The 18,875-nt window shown below is 40.0% G+C and overlaps 1 long non-coding RNA gene across 1 annotated transcript; it reads left to right on the forward strand.

Moving 5' to 3' along the window:
* Positions 1 to 4,682: 4,682 nt before the first annotated feature.
* On the forward strand, positions 4,683 to 17,810 carry LOC109029367 (uncharacterized). The gene is made up of 7 exons (XR_002008428.3): positions 4,683 to 4,841; positions 5,578 to 5,706; positions 6,886 to 7,043; positions 8,123 to 8,246; positions 10,387 to 10,504; positions 10,587 to 10,651; positions 17,637 to 17,810. It is a non-coding gene; the product is annotated as an uncharacterized lncRNA (long non-coding RNA).
* Positions 17,811 to 18,875: the final 1,065 nt, after the last annotated feature.

The following is an 18,875-nucleotide window of genomic DNA, read 5'->3' on the forward strand; positions in this document are numbered from 1 at the left end:
TTATCCCTAGATATCATTTTTTTGGTAATGAAATAGATTTTGTGATTTTTTTCTTAGGTATTTCACTATTGGTGCATGGGTGTGCGCCAGTTTTATATACTGATATTGTATCTTGCAACTTGACTAAATTTATAATTTCTAGTCGGTTTTTTTGTGGAATCTTTAGGGTTCTCTACATATATATGTGTATATATATGTATATATATGTATGTATGTATATATATATACGTGTGTGTATGTATATATGTGTATATATGTATGTGCGTATGTATATATGTGTATATATGTATGTGCGTATGTGTATATCTGTATGTATATATATGATCATGTCCCCTGCAAACAAAGGCAGTTTGACTTCCGTTATTCTAATTTGGATGTCTTTGATTGCGTTCTCCTAATTGCCCTACCTAGGACTTCCAGTACTGTGATGAGTAAAAGTGGTGTAAAAGTAGCCACACTTGTTCCAGGTCTTAGAGGAAGAGCTTTTAACTTTTCCCCATTGATTATGATGTTAGCTGTGGGTTTGTCCCATATGGCCTTTATTGCGCTGAGATACATTGTTTTGTACTCATGTTGTTCAGTTTTTATCATGAAGAAATGTTGATTTTTATTTTTTTCAGCATCTACTGAAAAGATTATATGGTTTTTATTCTTGATTTGCTGAATGTGATGTCACACATGTATTTATTTGTGTTTATTGAATCCTCCTCACATTCCTGGGATGAATCTCACTTGATCATGGCAGATCATCTTTTTATTGTGTTGTCAAATGCAATTTTCAAGTATTTTATTGAGGATTTTTTTGCATCTGTATTCATCAAGGATATTTGCCTGTGGCTTTCTTTTTGTGTTGTGTCCTGGTCTGGTTCTTGAACCAGGGTCATGCTGTCCTCATAGAACAAGTTTCAAAGCCTTCCTTCCTCTTCATTCTTTGGGGAATATTTTGAGTAAAATTGGTATTAGCTCTTTTAAAAATTTTTGGTAGAATTCAGCAGTAAAACCATGATTCTTGTGTTTTTCTTTGACAGAAGACTTTTTATTCCTGCTTTAATTACATTACTCATTATTGGTCTGTTCAGGTTTTTTATTTCTTCATCATTCTATCTTGTGAATTTGTTGCATGTCCAGAAATTTGTTCATTTCTCCTAGATTTTTCCATTTGTTTTTATATAGGTGTTTTCAATAATCTCTTACAATCCTTCTTATATCTGTGTTATCAGTTGTAATGTCTCCTTTTTCATCTATGATTTTATTTTCTTTTTCTTTCCAGTTAAAACTTGTCAATTTTGATTTTTAAAAACAATCCCAGCTCTTTATGCCATTGGTTTTTGGTATTTTTTTGTTTCTATTTTTAAAATTTGTTTTCTAATCTTTATGATATTTTTTCTACTAATTTTAGCATTTTATTTTTCTTGTTTTTCTCATTGATTGAGGTGTACTGTCAGGTTGACTGTTTGAGATCTTTCTACTTTTCTGTTGTAGGCATTTATAGCTATGCACTTTTCCTCTTACATCTGCCTTTGCTGCATCCCACGGGATTTGTTATGTTGTGTTTCTGTTCTTATTTGTTTCAATAAATTTTTAATTTCCTTTTTATTTTTTTCATTTATTTATTGGTTGTTCATGAGCATGTATTTTAATTTCCATATATTTGTATAGTTTTTAAAGTTCCTCCTGTTACTGATTTCTAGTACTATTCCACTGTGGTCAGAAAAGATGCTTGATATGATTTCAGTTTTTAAAAATGGGCTGTGACTTGTTTTTTGGCCTAACACATAGTCTTTCCTGGAGAATAATCCATGTGCTACTCAGTGGAATGTGCATTGTGCAGTTGCAGAGTGGAACGCTGTTTAAATGTTAGGTCCATTCGGTATAGATTACAGTTTAACTGATGATGTCTTGTTGCCTGGATGATCTATCCATTGATGATAGTGGAGTGTTGATTATAGTGGAGTGTTGAGGTACTCTATTACTGTATTGCAGTCCATCTGTCCTTTAAGGTCTGTTAATATTTGCTTCTGTGTTCAGCTGCTTGAGTGCTGGTTGCATATGCACTTATAATTGTTATGCTGCTGTTTACTTCTTTCTCATGATGTAATTATCTTCATTTTTTCCTCTTTTGACTGACAGCCTATTTTATCTAAGTATAGCTATTCCTGCTTTTTTGTTTCCATCCCTTCACTTTCAGTCTATGTACGTCTTTATAGGTGAACTGAGTTTCTTGTAGGCAGTATATAATTGGGTCTTGTTTTTTAATCCATTCAGCCACTCAGTCTTAATTGGAGAATTTAATTCATTTATATTCAAGGTTATTGCTAACAGGTAAAAACATACTACTGCCATTTTTTGCTTGTTTTTGGGTTGTTTTGCTACTCTTTTTGCTTTTCTTTCTCGCTTCCTTCTTCTTTCTCTTCTCTCTGATCTTTCTTTTTTTCTTCCTTTCTTTTCTTTCCTCCTTCCCTTCCTTCCTGTATTTATTTGTAGTGAGGTAATTTTTTCAGGTAGTATGTTTTAATTCCTTGCTTTTAATTTTTAGGGTGTCTATTATTGATTTTTGTTTTCTGGTTACCATGAGGCTAAACAACATAATTATAATCAGTTATTTTAAACTGAAGAAAACTTAACTTTGATTGGTCTCAGCTACTCAGGAGGCTCAGGTGGGAGGATTGCTTGACCCTGGGAGGCCGAGGTTGCAGTGAGTTGAGATTGCACCACTGCACACTCCAGCCTGGGTGACTGACAGGGTGAGTCCTCACCACACTAAATAAATAAATAAATAAATAAATAAATAAATAAATAAATAAATAATGCAATTGCTTATATTGAATTCTGATTGTAAATTTTGAGATGGTGATTGATAAGGTATAAAGAATAAAGTGAAAATCATTCATAATCTCATTACCCAAAGACAACTACTCCTAATGTTTTGGTACATATGCTTCCTAATTCATAACCACCTCTGTCACATACACACAAATGCACACATACAATAGATACATTTTACACACAGATATAATTTTATTGTAGCATTTTAAGAAAAACGGCTTTGTAATTTTTTATTTAAAAATATTGTGAATATCTTTTGTGAATTATATTCACACAAAATATTATACATCATAGGCCGGGCGCGGTGGCTCATGCCTGTAATCCCAGCACTTTGGGAGCCCGAGGTGGGCGGATCATGAGGTCAGGAGATTGAGACCATCCTGGCTAACACGGTAAAAAGCCATCTCCACTGAAAAAAAATACAAAAAAATTAGCCTGGCATGGTGGCACACACCTGTACCAGCTACTCAGGAGGCTGAGGCAGGAGAATCGCTTGAACCTGGGAGGTGGAGGTTGCAGTGAGCTGAGATCGTGCCACTGCACTCCAGACTGGGTGACAGAGCAAGACTCTGTCTCAAAAAAAAAAAAATCATACATCTTACTTTTAAGATTGTGGTTTCTACTCTTTGGGGTGGCAGGTACACTTCTTGCTAAAATGAATTGTCTCAGTATCTTTGATTTTCCTTCTCTCCCCTTGGCTATTGCTTTCGGAAGGGGGGCCTGGATCTCCCTCCTGTTTGCTTGGGGACAAACACATAGTATCATGGGGTTATGAAAACTTGTTGCCTGCCCCAGATAGCAGCACTGGCTCCAGTTCTGAAAATCAAGGTAATGTAAGAGTTTTTGCCCTCTGATTAATACTAAGATGTAAATAAATTGGTTTTAGATCACTGTAACAAATGATTCAGTTGTAACTCTGTGTGTTTTAGATCATTGTAGCAAATGTTGTAGATGGAACTCTGTGTTCCTTTTAATTAAGAGCTAGGATTTCTATACAGTATGTTCATTGTCTGCTTTATCAGTAAAAGTATAGTAGAGACGGGGTTTCACCATGTTTGCCAGGCTGGTCTTGAACTCCTGACCTCAGGTGATTCACTCTCCTTTGCCTCCCAAAGTGCTGGGATTACAGGTGTGAGCCACCGCACCTGGCCGTCACCTTACTTAGGTGGAGTCTTGTGTGAAACACACCATAGAACTCACGTTCACTTACAGCTGGGGGAGGCTCACCTCATTGTGTGACAAGATTGGAGCTGTCTGCCACACCTCCCTGTGTATCTCCGCATGTCCTCAGGTCTGCTGGGGGGCTCCCTTGTCCTGATCTCTTATGCAGAGGAAGGACATGGCATGTGTTGAGAGCCAGCCTGGTGGTGGTATGTAGTGACTGCCCAGCCAGTGGAAGCTGCTGCTGTTGCCTCTTCGGACCATCCCTTCCCTGTCCAGGGCCTTACTTCATGGAAACACCACAGGTGGAGTCCAGCAGGAAAGTGAGAACTGCTCTTTTCCTTCCTTTTTTTTTTTTTTTGATACAGAGTCTCACTCTGTTGCCCAGGCTGGAGTGCGGTGGCGCTGTCTCGGCCCACTGCAACCCCTACCTCCTGGGTTCAAGTGATTCTTTTGCCTCAGCCTCCCAAGGAGCTGGGATTACAGGCGCCCACCACCATGTCTGGCCAATTTTTGTATTTTTAGTAGAGGCAGGGTTTCAGCATGTTGTCCAGGCTGGTCTCGAACTCCTGGCCTCAAAAGATCCGCCCACCTCAGCCTCCCAAAGTGCTGGGATTACAGGCATGAACCATCGTGCCCAGCCAAGAACTTCCCTTTTTTAAAAATATGACACAGAGTCTTGTTCTGTCACCCAGGCTGGAGTGCAGTGGCGTGATCTCGGCTCACTGCAACCTGCACCTCCCGGGCTCAAGCGATTCTCCTGCCTTAACCTCCAAATATCATAGTATCATGAGGTTATGAAGACATGTTGCCTGCGCCAGATAGCAATACTGGCTGTAGTTCTAAAAATAAAGGTAATGTAAGAGTTTTTGTCCTGTGATTAAATTAAGACATAAATAAAATGGTTTTAGATCATCGTAGCAAATGATTTAGATAAAACTGCATTTTAGATCATTGTAGCCAATGATTTAGATATAACTCTGTGTGTACCTTTTAGTTAAGAATTCAAGATTTCTGTACAGTACGTTCATTGTCTGCTTTATCTGTAAAGCATAAAAGCTGATACTGGGTGAGGTAAGAAAATGGATGTGGTTTTACCATCACAAGGAAAAGATATTATCTGTACAGTCTTGCCAAGGAGGCATGGACTACTTAAATTGGCTTCTGGATTTCAGTTTGGGTATGATAGCCTTAAGTTGCATTTTTTGGTTACTGCTTAATATTTATTTCAGTAACTGACTGTGTGTGTTTAGTAATTGATTGTGTTAATGAACCCTCCTGTCCTAAAAGCAAAAATGAAGAGGTTCAAGGGAGCATGAATTGTTAACATCTCCTTTAAACAAATAGGCTAGGTTAAAATTTTTTTACAGAGCTTTACAGTATTACATGTCAGTTTATTACAGTATTACATGTCAACAAAAATGGCAGAAGCTCTCTCAACTGACTTGCCAGATGGATTAGATCTCTCCATTCACTCAATAAAATGTCCAAGATTTCATACTATATTTTCAATTAAAGAGGAGTTTCAGACTTTATGTTGCTCCAATGTATGGACACCTACTCTCTTGTACTTTATATCCAAATTTGTAGATCTATTTGAAGAATTCAGAGAATCTATGGAAGATGGCTCAGCTTGCTGTGAAGCAAAGAAACCAGGGACCTTCTCCAGAACCTCTGAAGTTGATGTTAGGTCCAGCTAATGTTTGTCCTCTAAAAAGAGTAAGTATCTAAAGCCCAAACAACTGGCGTGGCTTTCTTTTGTTAAATCCAGTTAATAACCATTCAGATCTTAGAGGAGATTATAGATATTTAAATACATGTCAGTTAACCAGGATTCTATGTAAACCATATTCAGATCCCTTTAATTGAAACATCTTAATAGCTGCTTTTATATTTATGGTGTGTAAGTCTGTTTAGTCCATCAATAGATTGTTTTGTTATCTTTTTTTTAGAAGTGGAATTCTCTCTCAGTTATACTAGTGCTTGATATTCCAGTAGCTACACTAAAGAATGTGGAAAAAAAGAGATGAGTCTTTCTGATTGAATAGAAGTGGATCATTTCCACTAGAACAGCTTCAAAGCTTCCCCCAACTTTTACAGAACATCCATTGCTTAGAGGTGTGTGACTGGACCGTGTGCTTCTTTGCATTTTCTATTTGAACTTCCTTCATGGCCTTTTTGTTTTTGTTTTTTTGAGACAGGGTCTTAACTCTGTCACCCAGGCCATGGCACATTCATGACTCACTGCTGCCGTGAACTCCTGGGCTTATGTGATCCTTCCACCTCAGCCTTCCAAGTACCTGGGACTATAGATGTGCACCAGCACACCTGGCTAATTTTTTAAAAAATTTATATCAGGCTGGGTACGGTGGCTCACACTGATAATCCCAACACTTTGGGAGGCCAAGGCAGGTGGATCACTTGAGATCAGAGGTTTGAGACCAGCCTGGTCAACATGATGAAATCACATCTCTACCCAAAAATACAAAAAATAGGCGGGCATGGTGGTGCATGCCTGTAGTCCCAGCTACTCAGGAGACTGAGGCACGAGAATTGCCTGAACTTTGGAGGCAGAGGTTGCAGTGAGCCAAGATCTAGCCAGTGCTCTCCAGCCTGGTTGACAGAGTGAGACTCTCTCTCAAAAATAAATATATATATGTATATGTGTATATATATGTGTGTGTGTGTGTGTGTGTGTGTATGCCTGTGTGTGTGTGTATACATGTTAAAAATATGTAACGTGTGTGTTACCAACCCAGGCTGGTCTCACACTTCTGGGCTCAAGTGATCCTCCTGCCTCACCCTCCCAAAGTGTTGGAACTATAGGCATGAGCCACTATGCCCAGCCTATTTTTGTTACATATTTTCTTTATGATGGTTCCCTTATCCACTTTTCAGATACTTAACTGTTGATCAGTTGTTCTGCTGTTGGCAGCTGCCTTCTCAGATGGGCTCCGTGCTAAACAACTCTCTGCTGCTTCACTACATTAACTGTGTCAGAGATGAGCCAGTCTTGCTAAGGTCTTATTAGTGATTGAGTCAAACATTACAAGAAGGTAAGAATTGAGTGAGGCTGAGACAAGATAGTTTACAAATGGGTTTCTTTTGTAAGGGTGCCAAATTCTAGAGAAGAAGAGCCTTCATATGCTGTGATTATGTCTGTGGTAATCATATATTTAGAGCATGAATGTTTCTGCTGTAATTTCAAGGCAGTAGGAAGGGAGGGGGATTTTGTTGAGGAAATGCTACTGGATGGAAACACTGATGGATGGAAACACTGCTGGATGCCACCAAGACTCACCGGGTGCCTCTGCTTTGACGACTATCACAATCCAAGGATTCTTCATCTTTGTATGTCCAGAAACTTGGTATTAGGCCCCCAGAGTCATCCCGTTAATGGTAATGAAACTCAGAGGAGACTAATGTAAAAGCCAGATTGTCAGCTAATTATAAAATTAATTATTTCTGGTAAGCAAAATGCTCATCTCTGCCAACTAGAATATCCCCTCTCTGCTATCAGCATATATGGGAACCAAATTTGTCGTTAGAAGATTTCTCAATTATAGAATTAAAGGAAAGGGCAGTGAGAAGCCTTTCATCCAGGCCATAGTAAAGCCTGAGCATTTCATTCCTCCACTGGTGGGGGGCGGTGGGGAGATGATATTTCTTTTGACCAAACTGAGTGTTTCATTATTGGATAAGATACTCCTGATTCTTCTAGTGATTGAAGTTGCTTTTAGTTGGTTCCAGGCCAATTCTCCTCCTTCTACTCTGAATCTTTTAAACAGAATATGATAGGTTATTAGATTTCCACTTACTAAGTTTCTATCATTCTTACATTATACCCAGCCTACCCTAATTGAAGTTTAGGGTATTCTAAAACTTTCAATTCAGATGTTTATACTTTCTTGGATTACTATGTGATATGAAGCTTACCTTATTCATTATATGTGAATTCTCTCCGTTTATGTTTTCACTATAAGCTTTTCCCTATATTACCAAGTTGTAGAACATACCTGTTGTAGTCTACCTCATGAGTTAGCTAGGATGTATGAGACTAATGGCTTTTTTACTTTCTCACTTATTTGTCACTTAGTGATAATTATATTCTGTGCACTTTTTTATTCTGGTACAGCTGGATGCTTGTATTTACTGTTTCTGCTCTAGAATGTATTTGGTGCAAGGTGAATAATTATGAACATGGAAAAGAATTTACCAACTTTCTGGATACTATCATCAGGGCAGAGTCCTTCTTACAAGTAAGATTTCACTTGCTGCTTCCACACTTCACCACTCTTTACTAACATTTATTTAGATACCCATTGAAAACCTTTTTCTTGGCCGGGTGTGGTAGTTCACACCTGTAATCTCAGCACTTTGGAGGCCAAGGCGGGTGGATGGCTTGAGCCCAGGAGTTGAAGACCAGCTTGGGCAACATAGCAAAACCCCATCTCTACAAGGAATACAAAAATTAGCCAGGCATGGTGGCATGCATATGTAGTCCCAGTTACTCAGGAGGATGAGGTAGGATCACTTGAGCTCAGGAGGTCGAGGGTACAGTGACCTGTAATTGTGCCACTGCACTGCAGCCTGGGTGACAGTGAGATCCTGTCTCAAAAACAAAGAAAAAACCATCTTTTTAGTACCTGACACCTTTTGTAAATAATATTTGTTGAATTTGAAACTCATTATAAATAGAGTTGGGGAGAGTTGAGTTGGACTTGAAATAGAGCACTGTTGGATTTGAAGAATATGTTACGTTATGCAAATAAAAGAGAAAAGCATGTAATTTAAGAGAACAAACTGAAGATGTAATTAAATGTATTCAGTTAATTGGATTAGCCAGTAATGTAAATTTCATAGGGTTACTACTTTTGTGCTTATAATCAACAAACATTATTTGAGCATCAGATATATTCCAGCCAATGGACTGATTGGTCTGGGTAACCCTGAGTTGTATTTTAAGCTGCAGCTTAGGTATCAGTACCATCAAGAAACCTTCACTTACTGCCCAGTGTGGGTTAGCTCCTTGTTCTATGTGCTCCCATGGCTCCCTGTGCTTACCTCTATCGTGACACTTGTAGCATCCATTTCTGCACACATGACGAGCTCCCAGCAGGCAGAAACCATATCTAACTCCTCTTCATGTATAGATGTTCAATTTGATTGATAAATGTTTGTGGAGTAATTCCTTTTTTTTTTTTTTTTTTTTTGAGACAAGGTCTCGCTCTGTTGCCCAGGCTGGAGTGCACTGGCACAATCGTGGCTTACTGCAGCCTTGACCACCTGGGCTCAATTGATCTCCCCCATCAATCTAGTAGCTAGGACTACAGGTGTGCACCACCACTCCTGGCTAGTCTTTTTTGTCTGTTTTTTTTTTCTTTTTTTTTTTTTTGTAAAACTTGGGGTTTACCATGTTGCCCAGGGTGGTCTCATACTCCTGGGCTTCAGCATTCCTTCTGCCTTGGCCTCCCAAAAGTGCCGAGATTACAGGCGTGAGCCACCACACCCAGCCCAAGTATTAGGGATTTTGTGTGAAACCATTTAATTGGAAGCTTGGGTGCAGACGATGGTAGTGAGGATAACAATTTAGGTTGACGTTTATGTTTCCTACTTGGGAAGATGGATGGCATTCGCTGAGAAAAGAAATACAGGAGGAGCAGGCTTGGAAGGAAAAATGTTTCACTTAAGAGATGCCTATGGGACATCAAAGCGGTCATACCCAGTACGCAGTAAAATAATGAGTCTAAAGCTCAAGAATGAGATTTGGGCTGGAGATAAAGATTTAGGATCCCTCATGTTAAAAGCGGTGGTTTTAGCTATGATGTGGGTGGTTTTAGCTATGATGTGGATGAGATTGTCCAGAGGATTCATATCATGAAAGCAGGTCTTAGGACAGAGTCCTGGTGCATGTCACTTTATAAGGCTTGGGTGATAAAGGAAGAAAGGGAAGCCCCAGATCTTCACTCTGGTGGAAATACAAGCAACCTAGACATTTGAGCCTCTAAAGATGGAGCTGCTCAGAGTTGGGATTTGGCCTAACGCCCTAATGAAATTCTAGCCCTATTACATAACATTGTACACATTTTGACTGTTCAAATTACTGCATGTACCCCAAGATAATAAATTTTATTTTAAAAATTCTGTAACTTTTAACCTTCTTTCCAATTGATGAAGTTTTTTGGTATTTGAGAACTATATTGATAAAGCTGGTAATGCATGCAAATACTAATCGTCTTTTTTCTGAGGAAGTCTGGCATCTAACGCTTTTATTATATTGATGACAAAAAATTAGTCTAAGAGTGAAGCCATTATAGCACAAAATAAACTAGTTGTTTAGAGTATAATTTTATGACTGAAGAGTTCCATACAAGGATTTACTGTTCACTTGTGTTACAGGAGGGGTTTCATTCCTGTGAAGCATTCCTGTATAAGAGCCTTCCTCTCTGGGACGGCCTCTGTTGTCGGTCACAGTTCCTTCAGCTTGTGAGATGGATTCCTTTTAGTAGCTACGCTGGTATGTATCATGAAAATTTGAAGTCATTTAATTCAATGTACTGTGACTGAAAGGATTTTGATATATATTTTTTAATTCCTAGAGGTGAAACCACTTCTTTTTGATCGTCCAGCACAGCCCTTCTTTACATCAGCCATTTATTTCAAGGTAACAAAAACTTTAGATTTAACCACTGTTGCTAGTGGTACACAATTCCAAACTGACATTTGAATCAAAGTATAAATGAATAGTATTTTTAAAGTCTATTGAAGTATTTTCACATTTTCAGTGTGTTTTGTTTGGGCCTGGTCAGTTATACCTATCAGCAAACAACTTATTTTCACCAAAGAATTTTGCATGGGAAAGGCCCCACAAATCCACAGTAATGTTGTTATATTTGTTTTGGAATGTTAATTTTTCAATATCTGTCCTTACTGATTTATCATTTTCCATACAGTTGCAAACATAGTGGACATAAATTAAGAAATCAAAATACATAATTAACATTGCATAATAATTTTCATGTTTCCACATAGTCATCATAATGTTATTACGGCACCATAGTCCTTAGTACCATAATTTATTTAGTAATTTATTATTATTTCTCTCTCTCTCTTTAGAGACAGGATCTTGCTCTGTTGCCCAGGCTGGAGTGCAGTGGCTTGATCATAGCTAACTGTAACCTTGAACTCCTGGGCTCAAGGGATTCTCCCACCTCAGCCTCCCAAGTAGCTGTGACTACAGGCGTGTGCCACCAAACCTGGCTAACTTTTAAATTTTTTGTAGAGACAAGATCTCAACTGTGTTGCCCAGGCTGGTCTGGAACTTCTGGCTTCAAATGATCCTCCCACCTCAGCCTCCCAAAGTGTTGGGATTACAGGCGTGAGCCACTATACCTGGCCTCTATTATTATTTCTAATTTCTTTTGTCAGAATAGATAACAGTCTCGAGCATCTTCATAATACAGAATTTTTTAAAACTTCTCTTGGCATACATTTATAGGAGTGAGATTACTGGACGAAAAGGTACTGTTCCTTAGCTAATGGGATGTACATTGCAAGTTCTTGGAAAGAAGGAGGATGCAGTGGATGGAGTGCTTAAATAACAAGAGTCTGGCAGCCATGAGGAAAGCATTGGGGCTTGGGAGATGATACTAGAATGAGGGAGACTAGTGAGGAGGATAAAGTGGCCTCAAAGATGTGAAGATCCGGTCTAGGTTAGTTATAGTGGGATTGGGAAGGAAATGAATAAGTAGGCTATTTTGAAGGAAAACAAAATTGATAGAATATGGTGACTGAAGATAAAGTGTGAAGGACACAAGATGACTTAAAGCTTTCCAACTTGAGATAGTAACTAAAGTAGGGATATTTTGCCTTGAGGAAAAAATACTAAGATTTTCTGGTTCCCTTCCAATATTTGAAGGATTGTCACATAAAAGGAGATCTCCTTATGGCTGCAAGAAAGAGAGGTAGATATAGGGCAGTATCTCATTACAGGTAGAGCAGACTCATGATGGAATAAAGGACTTTTAGCAGTAATATATTTCTTGACAGTGGAGTAGGTCAGACAGAGGTTTGATGGCTGTCTATTCAGGGTATTTATGTAGAAAAGGTTCACATGTAGGGTAGAGCTGTGTTTCTCAACCTTGTTTTAAAAGAGAAAAAACCAGCTGGGCATGATGGCTCACATCTGTAATCCCAGCACTTTGGGAGGCCAAGGTGGGTGGATCATTTGAGATCAGGAATTTGAGACCAGCCTGGCCAATATGGTGAAACCACATCTCTACTAAAAATAGAAAAATTAGCCAGGCGGTAGTAGCACGCACCTGTAATCTCAGCTACTCTGGAGGCTGAGGCCAGAGACTTGCTTGAGCCTGAGAGGCAGAGGTTGCAGTGAGCTGAGATCATGCCGCTGCAACCCAGTTTGGGTGACGGAGCGAGATCGTGTCTAAAAAAGAAAAAAAAAAGTAAAATCCTATGTCCCCTTATGGTCGTGAATATAAAAACCTCATACCTTTCTTTTTTTGAGACAAAGTTTTGCTCGTCGCCCAGGCTGGAATGCAATGGCACAATCTCCGCTAACTGCAACCTCTGCCTCCTGGGTTCAGTGATTCTTCTGCCTCAGCCTCCCAAGTAGCTGGGATTACAGGTGCCTGCCACCACACCTGGCTAATTTTTGTATTTTTAGTAGAGACGGGGGTTTCACCATGTTGGCCAGGCTGGTCTCGAACTCCTGGCCTCAAGTGATCAGCCTGCCTAGGCCTCTCAAAGTGCTGGTATTACAAGCATAAGCCACCATGCCCAGCCCCTCATACGTTTCTTTAATAAGGCGATAAGGGTAAGGTAGGTGGGAATCAAAGATTTTTTTTTTTTAGATGGGATCTCATTCCATTGCTGAGGCTAGTGTGCAGTGGTATGGTCTGGGCTCACTGCAACCTCTGGTTTCTGAGCTCAAGGGATCCTCCCAGCTTAGCCTCCTGGGTAGCTGGGACAACAGGCATGTGCCACTATGCTTGGCTAATTTTGATATTTTTAGTAGAGACAGGGTTTCGCCATGTAGCCCAGGTTGGTCCCAAACTTCTGGATTCAAGGGATCTGCCCACCTCATCCTTGTGAAGTGCTGGGATTACAGGCATGAGCCACTGTGCCTGGGGAAGATTTTTTTCTTTCTTCTTTTCTTTTTTTTTTTTTTTTGAGATAGAGTCTCACTCCATCACCCGGGTTGGAGTGTAGTGGTGCTGTCTCAACTCACTGCAACCTCCACCTCCCGGGTTCCAGTGATTCTCCTGCCTCAGCAGGAGGAGCCTGGGATTACAGGTGCGCACCACCATACCCGGCTAATTTTTGTTAATGTTTTTTCGTCTATAAGACCTTTCACCTTTCTTTTTGATTATTTTTAAGCAAAACTCAGCTCCCATTTCAACTGCAAAAAATGGTACCATTATGACAACTAAAAAATTAATGGTACTTTTTCTTAAAAAAAAAAAAAGCAGAGTCTCACCCTTGCCCAGGCTGGAATGCAGTGGAGTGATGATAGTTCACTGCAACCTTTGCCTCACGGGTTCAAACAATTCTCCTGTCTCAGGCTTCTGAGTAGCTGGCACTACAGGCACATGCCTCCATGCCCAGCTAATTTTTGTGTTTTTATGAGAGACAGGGTTTCACCGTGTTGGCCAGGCTGGTCTTGAACTCGTGACCTCCAATGATCCACCCACCTTGGCCTCTCAAAGTGCTGGGATTACAGGCGTGAGCCACCGTGCCAGCCAGTAGTTCTTAATATCTTCAAATATCTAACCAATGTTCAAATTCCCCTTAGCTTCAGTTATAAATAGCTGGTGGTTAGCTTAATTAAAAGATGAGGCCAGACTCATTTTTCTGTATTTTCTTATCCCTATAGCGATCTCCTGCGTTGGTAGGAGAATAGAGAACAGAAGCTTCTTAAGGCCCGAAAAATTGTTTTTAATTCTTCATATTCATTATTACACTGTTTCCATATACAGCTGATCACTTTTAGAAGGAAATGGAGCGTTAGTGGGTAGTAAACATCTTGTAAAGCTGTGCTTCCCAAAATAGGGTCCTTGGATCATCAGCATAACCTGGAAACTTGTTAGAGATGCAAATCTCAGGTCTTGCTCTAGACCTACTGGATTAAACTCTGGAGTTGGGGCTCAGTAATCTGTTTTAACACTACCATAATTCTGGTGCAAGCTGAAGTTCGAGAACCACCGTTATAAAGAAACTCAAGTGTTTAATCTCTTCTGCCTAAATTACATCAAGAATTGTGGGTTTGAAATTATCCCCCACCCCTGCTTTTTTGGAGACAGGGTCTTTGTCTGTCTCCCAGGAGTACAGCAATGCAGTCTTAGCTCACTGCAGCCTCAACCACCTAGGCTCAAGCGATCCTCCCACCTCAGCCCCTGAGTAGCTGTGACCACAAGCGTGCACCACCACACCTGGCTAATTTTTTTATTTTTGTAGAGACAGGGTCTCACTGTGTTGTCCAGATTGGTCTTGAACTCCTCGGTTCAAGCTATCCTGCCTTGGCCTCCCAAAGTATTGGGATCACAGGCATGAGCCACCACATCCAGCCCGAAATTCCTCTCTTTGACTTGTGGTTCTCCCTAACCTGCATTCCCCTCTGTGGGCTGCTGAGCCTGGACCCGTATTTATTCATTCTCTATTCCCCAGATGAGCAAGAGATTTAACAAAATAGTATGTTTGCATCTGCAGTCTTCGGCCAACTTGCAATGTAAGTCTCTGGTACCCCTGAAATAGCTGCCTTACAATTTCTGTATTCTCTTTCCAAAAATCTCAGGATTCCTCTTATATTAGTGTCATAAGTTAAAGGAGACAATTTAGAAAGGAATTCTGCTTTCTAAAATTCTTAAATAAATGGACATATATGTGGATAATTTTGCTCGTCATATCAATACTTGGCATTATATAGTATAGCTCCAGTTTTCACTAATTCTTTTTATTTAGTAAATATAGGTGTAATGCCGTATTTCTATCATGTGACCATATGCCATGTAGTTATATACCATAAGAAGAGAAGGGTTGAAAACTTCTCAACAGTGGTTCTCGAAGGGGGGGCATTTCTGGTGTCACAGTGACTAGGAAGAGGTCGCAACCATCGTTTAGTATGTGGGAGATGGGGTTGCTCAATGTGCTCCAGTGGGTGGGTAATAAGAGGCAGTCCTGAACACTGAATTGTTTCATCCAAATGCCAAAGAGGCTGCTCTGAGTAATCGTCATTGTTTCAAATTGTTTCAGACGAAGTTGTGAAATGCTGCCAAAAAGTTAAGATACAGTTACACCTGTAATCCCAGCATTTTGGGAGGCCGAGGCCAGCAGATCACTTGAGGTCTGGAGTTTGAGACCAGCCCGGCCAACATGGTGAAACCTTGTCTCTAGTAAAAATACAAAAATTAGCTGGGTGTGGTGGCGCATGCCTGTAATCCCAGCTACTCAGGAGCCTGAGGCATGAGAATTGCTTGAACCCAGGAGAAGGAGGTTGCAATGAGTCGAGATTGTGCCACTGTACTCTAGCCTGGGTGACAGAGTGAGACTCCATCTCAAAAAAAAAAAAAGATACAGTTTTGCAAATAGCTGGATATGTGTAGATGCTCGCCTATATGAATGGTTTCCTGACTGTTCCTTGATTGCCCTGGCACTGAACTATCATGGTGGTGGGCAGTAGTAGAGTCATCGTCATCTCTGAAACTCTTAGGATTATACATGTTCTTTTCCTTGTGCATAACCATTGTTGAGTACCTAGATAGGAGGGTAAAGCTATGAATTCAAATTTGTAAGTCTTTTCCTAATCCATTTATCATTGGATTGAAGGACGGGTGAGTAGATGGATGGATTGAACTAATACTGATATGTACTCTAAGAGACTCCATCCATTGATCCGGGGAGAATATCAAATAGCTGGATAGCCAGATCTGTTTTTTACTAGAAGAATGAAGCCCAAAATTTTGCTAATTCCCTTTTAGGATTGAAGTGAAAAATTATATATATAGATATATATTCATAAATTTATATAATACATGAATATATCTGTTTTATACTTATGTTTACATAATATATTATATATAATATATGTTTACATATTATATAAATATATTTACTTTTATAATACATATATTTTTTTTTTTTTTGAGACGGAGTCTCATTCTGTCACCCAGGCCAGGCTGGAGTGCAGTGGGACAGTCTCGGCTCACTGCAATCTCTGCCTCCCAAGTTCAAGGGATTCTCCTGCCTCAGTCTCTCAAGTAGCTGGGATTACAGGCGTGCACCACCATGCCTGGCTAATTTTTTTATTTTTAGTAGAGATGGGTTTTCACCATGTTGTCCAGGCTGGTCTTAAACTCCCGACCTCAGGTGATCTGCCTGCCTCAGCCTCCCAAAGTGCTGGGATTACAGGCGTGCGCCGCTGTGCCTGGCCAAATTCAAGGGAAAATACATTTAACAGCATTTTAGCTCAGGAATTCAGGCAAAACTGAGTTTTGATTTGTGTACTGTAGATTTCCTTCTTTGTTGCGGTGTTACTGACAGTATAGGAAATGATTCCTAAAGTCATTTTAACATTTATTCCTTTAAACCACTTTTGATTTGGTTGGGATAAATTAGTTCTCTTTTTTTTTTCTATTTTACTGTACCATTTTGTCTATTTTCACATTTTATTTTTAATTTTTTTTGAGACTGGGTATTGCTTATATTGCCCAGGCTGGAGTGCAGTGGTATGATCTTGGCTCACTGCAACCTCCACCTCCTGAAGCGATTCTCCTGCCTCAGCTTCCCGAGTAGCTGGGATTACAGGTACCCACCACCACACCTGGCTAATTTTTGTATTTTTAGTAGAGATGGGGTTTCACCATGTAGGCCAGGCTGGTCTCAAACTCCTGACTTCAAGTGATCTGCCCACCTCGACCTCCCAAAGTGCTGGAATTAACCAGTGTGAGCCACTGCACCTGGCCTGAATTTTTTCTTTTTTTTGAAACAGTCTTGCTCTGTCGCTCAGTCTAGAATGAGGTGGTGCAATCTCACTCACTGCAACCTTTGCCTCCTGGGCTCAAGCGATCCTCCTACCTCAACCTCTTGAGTAGCTGGAACTACAGGCATGCGCCACCACGCCAGCTAATTTTTGTATTTTTGGTGAAGATGAGCTTTTTCCATGTTGCCCAGGCTGGTCTCAAACTCCTGGATTCAAGAGATCTGCCTGCCTTGGCCCCCCTAAGTGCTGGAATTACCGGTGTGAGGCACTGTGCCGGCTCCTGAAATTTTCATGTCACTTTTATGTGAACTTTTCCCCCCTTAACTGTTAATGGAATGCCTATTTTTCTAGTGGTTTGTATATCTCTCACTTGAGAATTTTCATATCTGCTTGGAGCTTAATACTTTATTTATCTGGTATTTACTAGTAGAGTCTGGGTGGTTAGAATGTTCTATGAATTCATTTTAATGGTTCCCTGGAAGGATAAATGTAGTTTTATGATTAATCACTGTGATTTTTTAAAAAGTGAATTATACATTGGAGCACTGATAGTTTTATAACCTTCACCAACTTTTTCCTTTATATTCAGCTTTAGCTTGGAAATTGTGAACACTTTTGCTACTCTGTATCTGAATGTTATGGTTTCTTATTGCAGAGAGACAACCTTGGGTGGATCCATGAACTCTGTGTCTAAACTGCTCCACTGTGTAGGGTGGCTATCCACTACTGCAGTGTGCTTGGAGAGCAGCAGTACTTTCTTGATGCACTGTATGTTGGATTTCTATGAGAAGCTCGTACACATTACATTTGGATTTTTGTGAAAGCTGTCCACCTTATTGGCTTATTATTTAAATTTTCTGTGCAAACATTAAGGTGGGCTATGACCTTATTAGCATCATTAAAATAACCTCACATTTTCAAGTTTGTGATTATTTTCTCAATACAGAGTAACTAAGTTTTGTAGACCAAATGAAAAAACAAATCCTTTTTTTCAGGTCCAGGTACCACTGTATTGACTTGTGTTGATACTGGCGCTAGGCAGAAGTCTGTTGTTAGCATTATTTTTTGTTCTTCCCATTCCCAACCTCTGGCAGCCACCAAAAATACCTTGTTGTTTCTTCAGGTCTCCATTTCTACCCTTCAACTGCCTTACTTCTCTTGGTACCTAGTACCCTTTTATTGTTTTATAGTATATGACCTGGACAGAACTACAGGTTGGTGCAAAAGTAATTGTGTTTTTTGCTATTGTGTTCAGTGGCAAAAACTGCAATTACTTTTGCACGAAGTTAATATTATCCACGAAGTGTCCATTATAGTCTCGCTTTTCCCAACTTCCTCTCTCTACTAATACCTAGTTGTCTTGTGTTATGCATTTGTTTAGAGGCAAATAGGTTAAAAAATATTGATAATCATAAGCCAGGGGGTCGAATTTTTTTTTATTGATGTGACTGTTTGCTTGTATGTGCAAAGAATATTAGACTTTTCCAGTTGGAAAACTGATGGTCACTTCAAGCTAAATATGCCCCCAACCAAACTCCTGAGGTTATCCGATTTGCTCCTTCCAAAATCTTTCCCATTTCAGGTAATGGCATCTATGTCTTTCCAGTGCTGTCTAGAGGCTTTTGGCGTCACTTTGGACTCTGCCTTCTCCCCCTACCCCTGCCTGCTGAATTCCATATTTAGTCAGCAAATGCTGTCTGCTCTATCTTCCAAATGTATCCCATGTCCCATTACTTCTGTAAAGGTGCTGAATGATTGGGTCCCCACTGCACCTACACCCTCTGTGCCTACACCCTCTGCACCTACACCCTTTGTACCTGCACCCTCTGCACTACTTACATCCACTGCACCTACACCCTCTGCACCTGCACCCTCTGCACTACTTACATCCACT

The sequence above is a fragment of the Gorilla gorilla genome, chromosome 16 (assembly GCF_029281585.2).
Source record: "Gorilla gorilla gorilla isolate KB3781 chromosome 16, NHGRI_mGorGor1-v2.1_pri, whole genome shotgun sequence".
Lineage (NCBI taxonomy): Eukaryota > Metazoa > Chordata > Mammalia > Primates > Hominidae > Gorilla > Gorilla gorilla.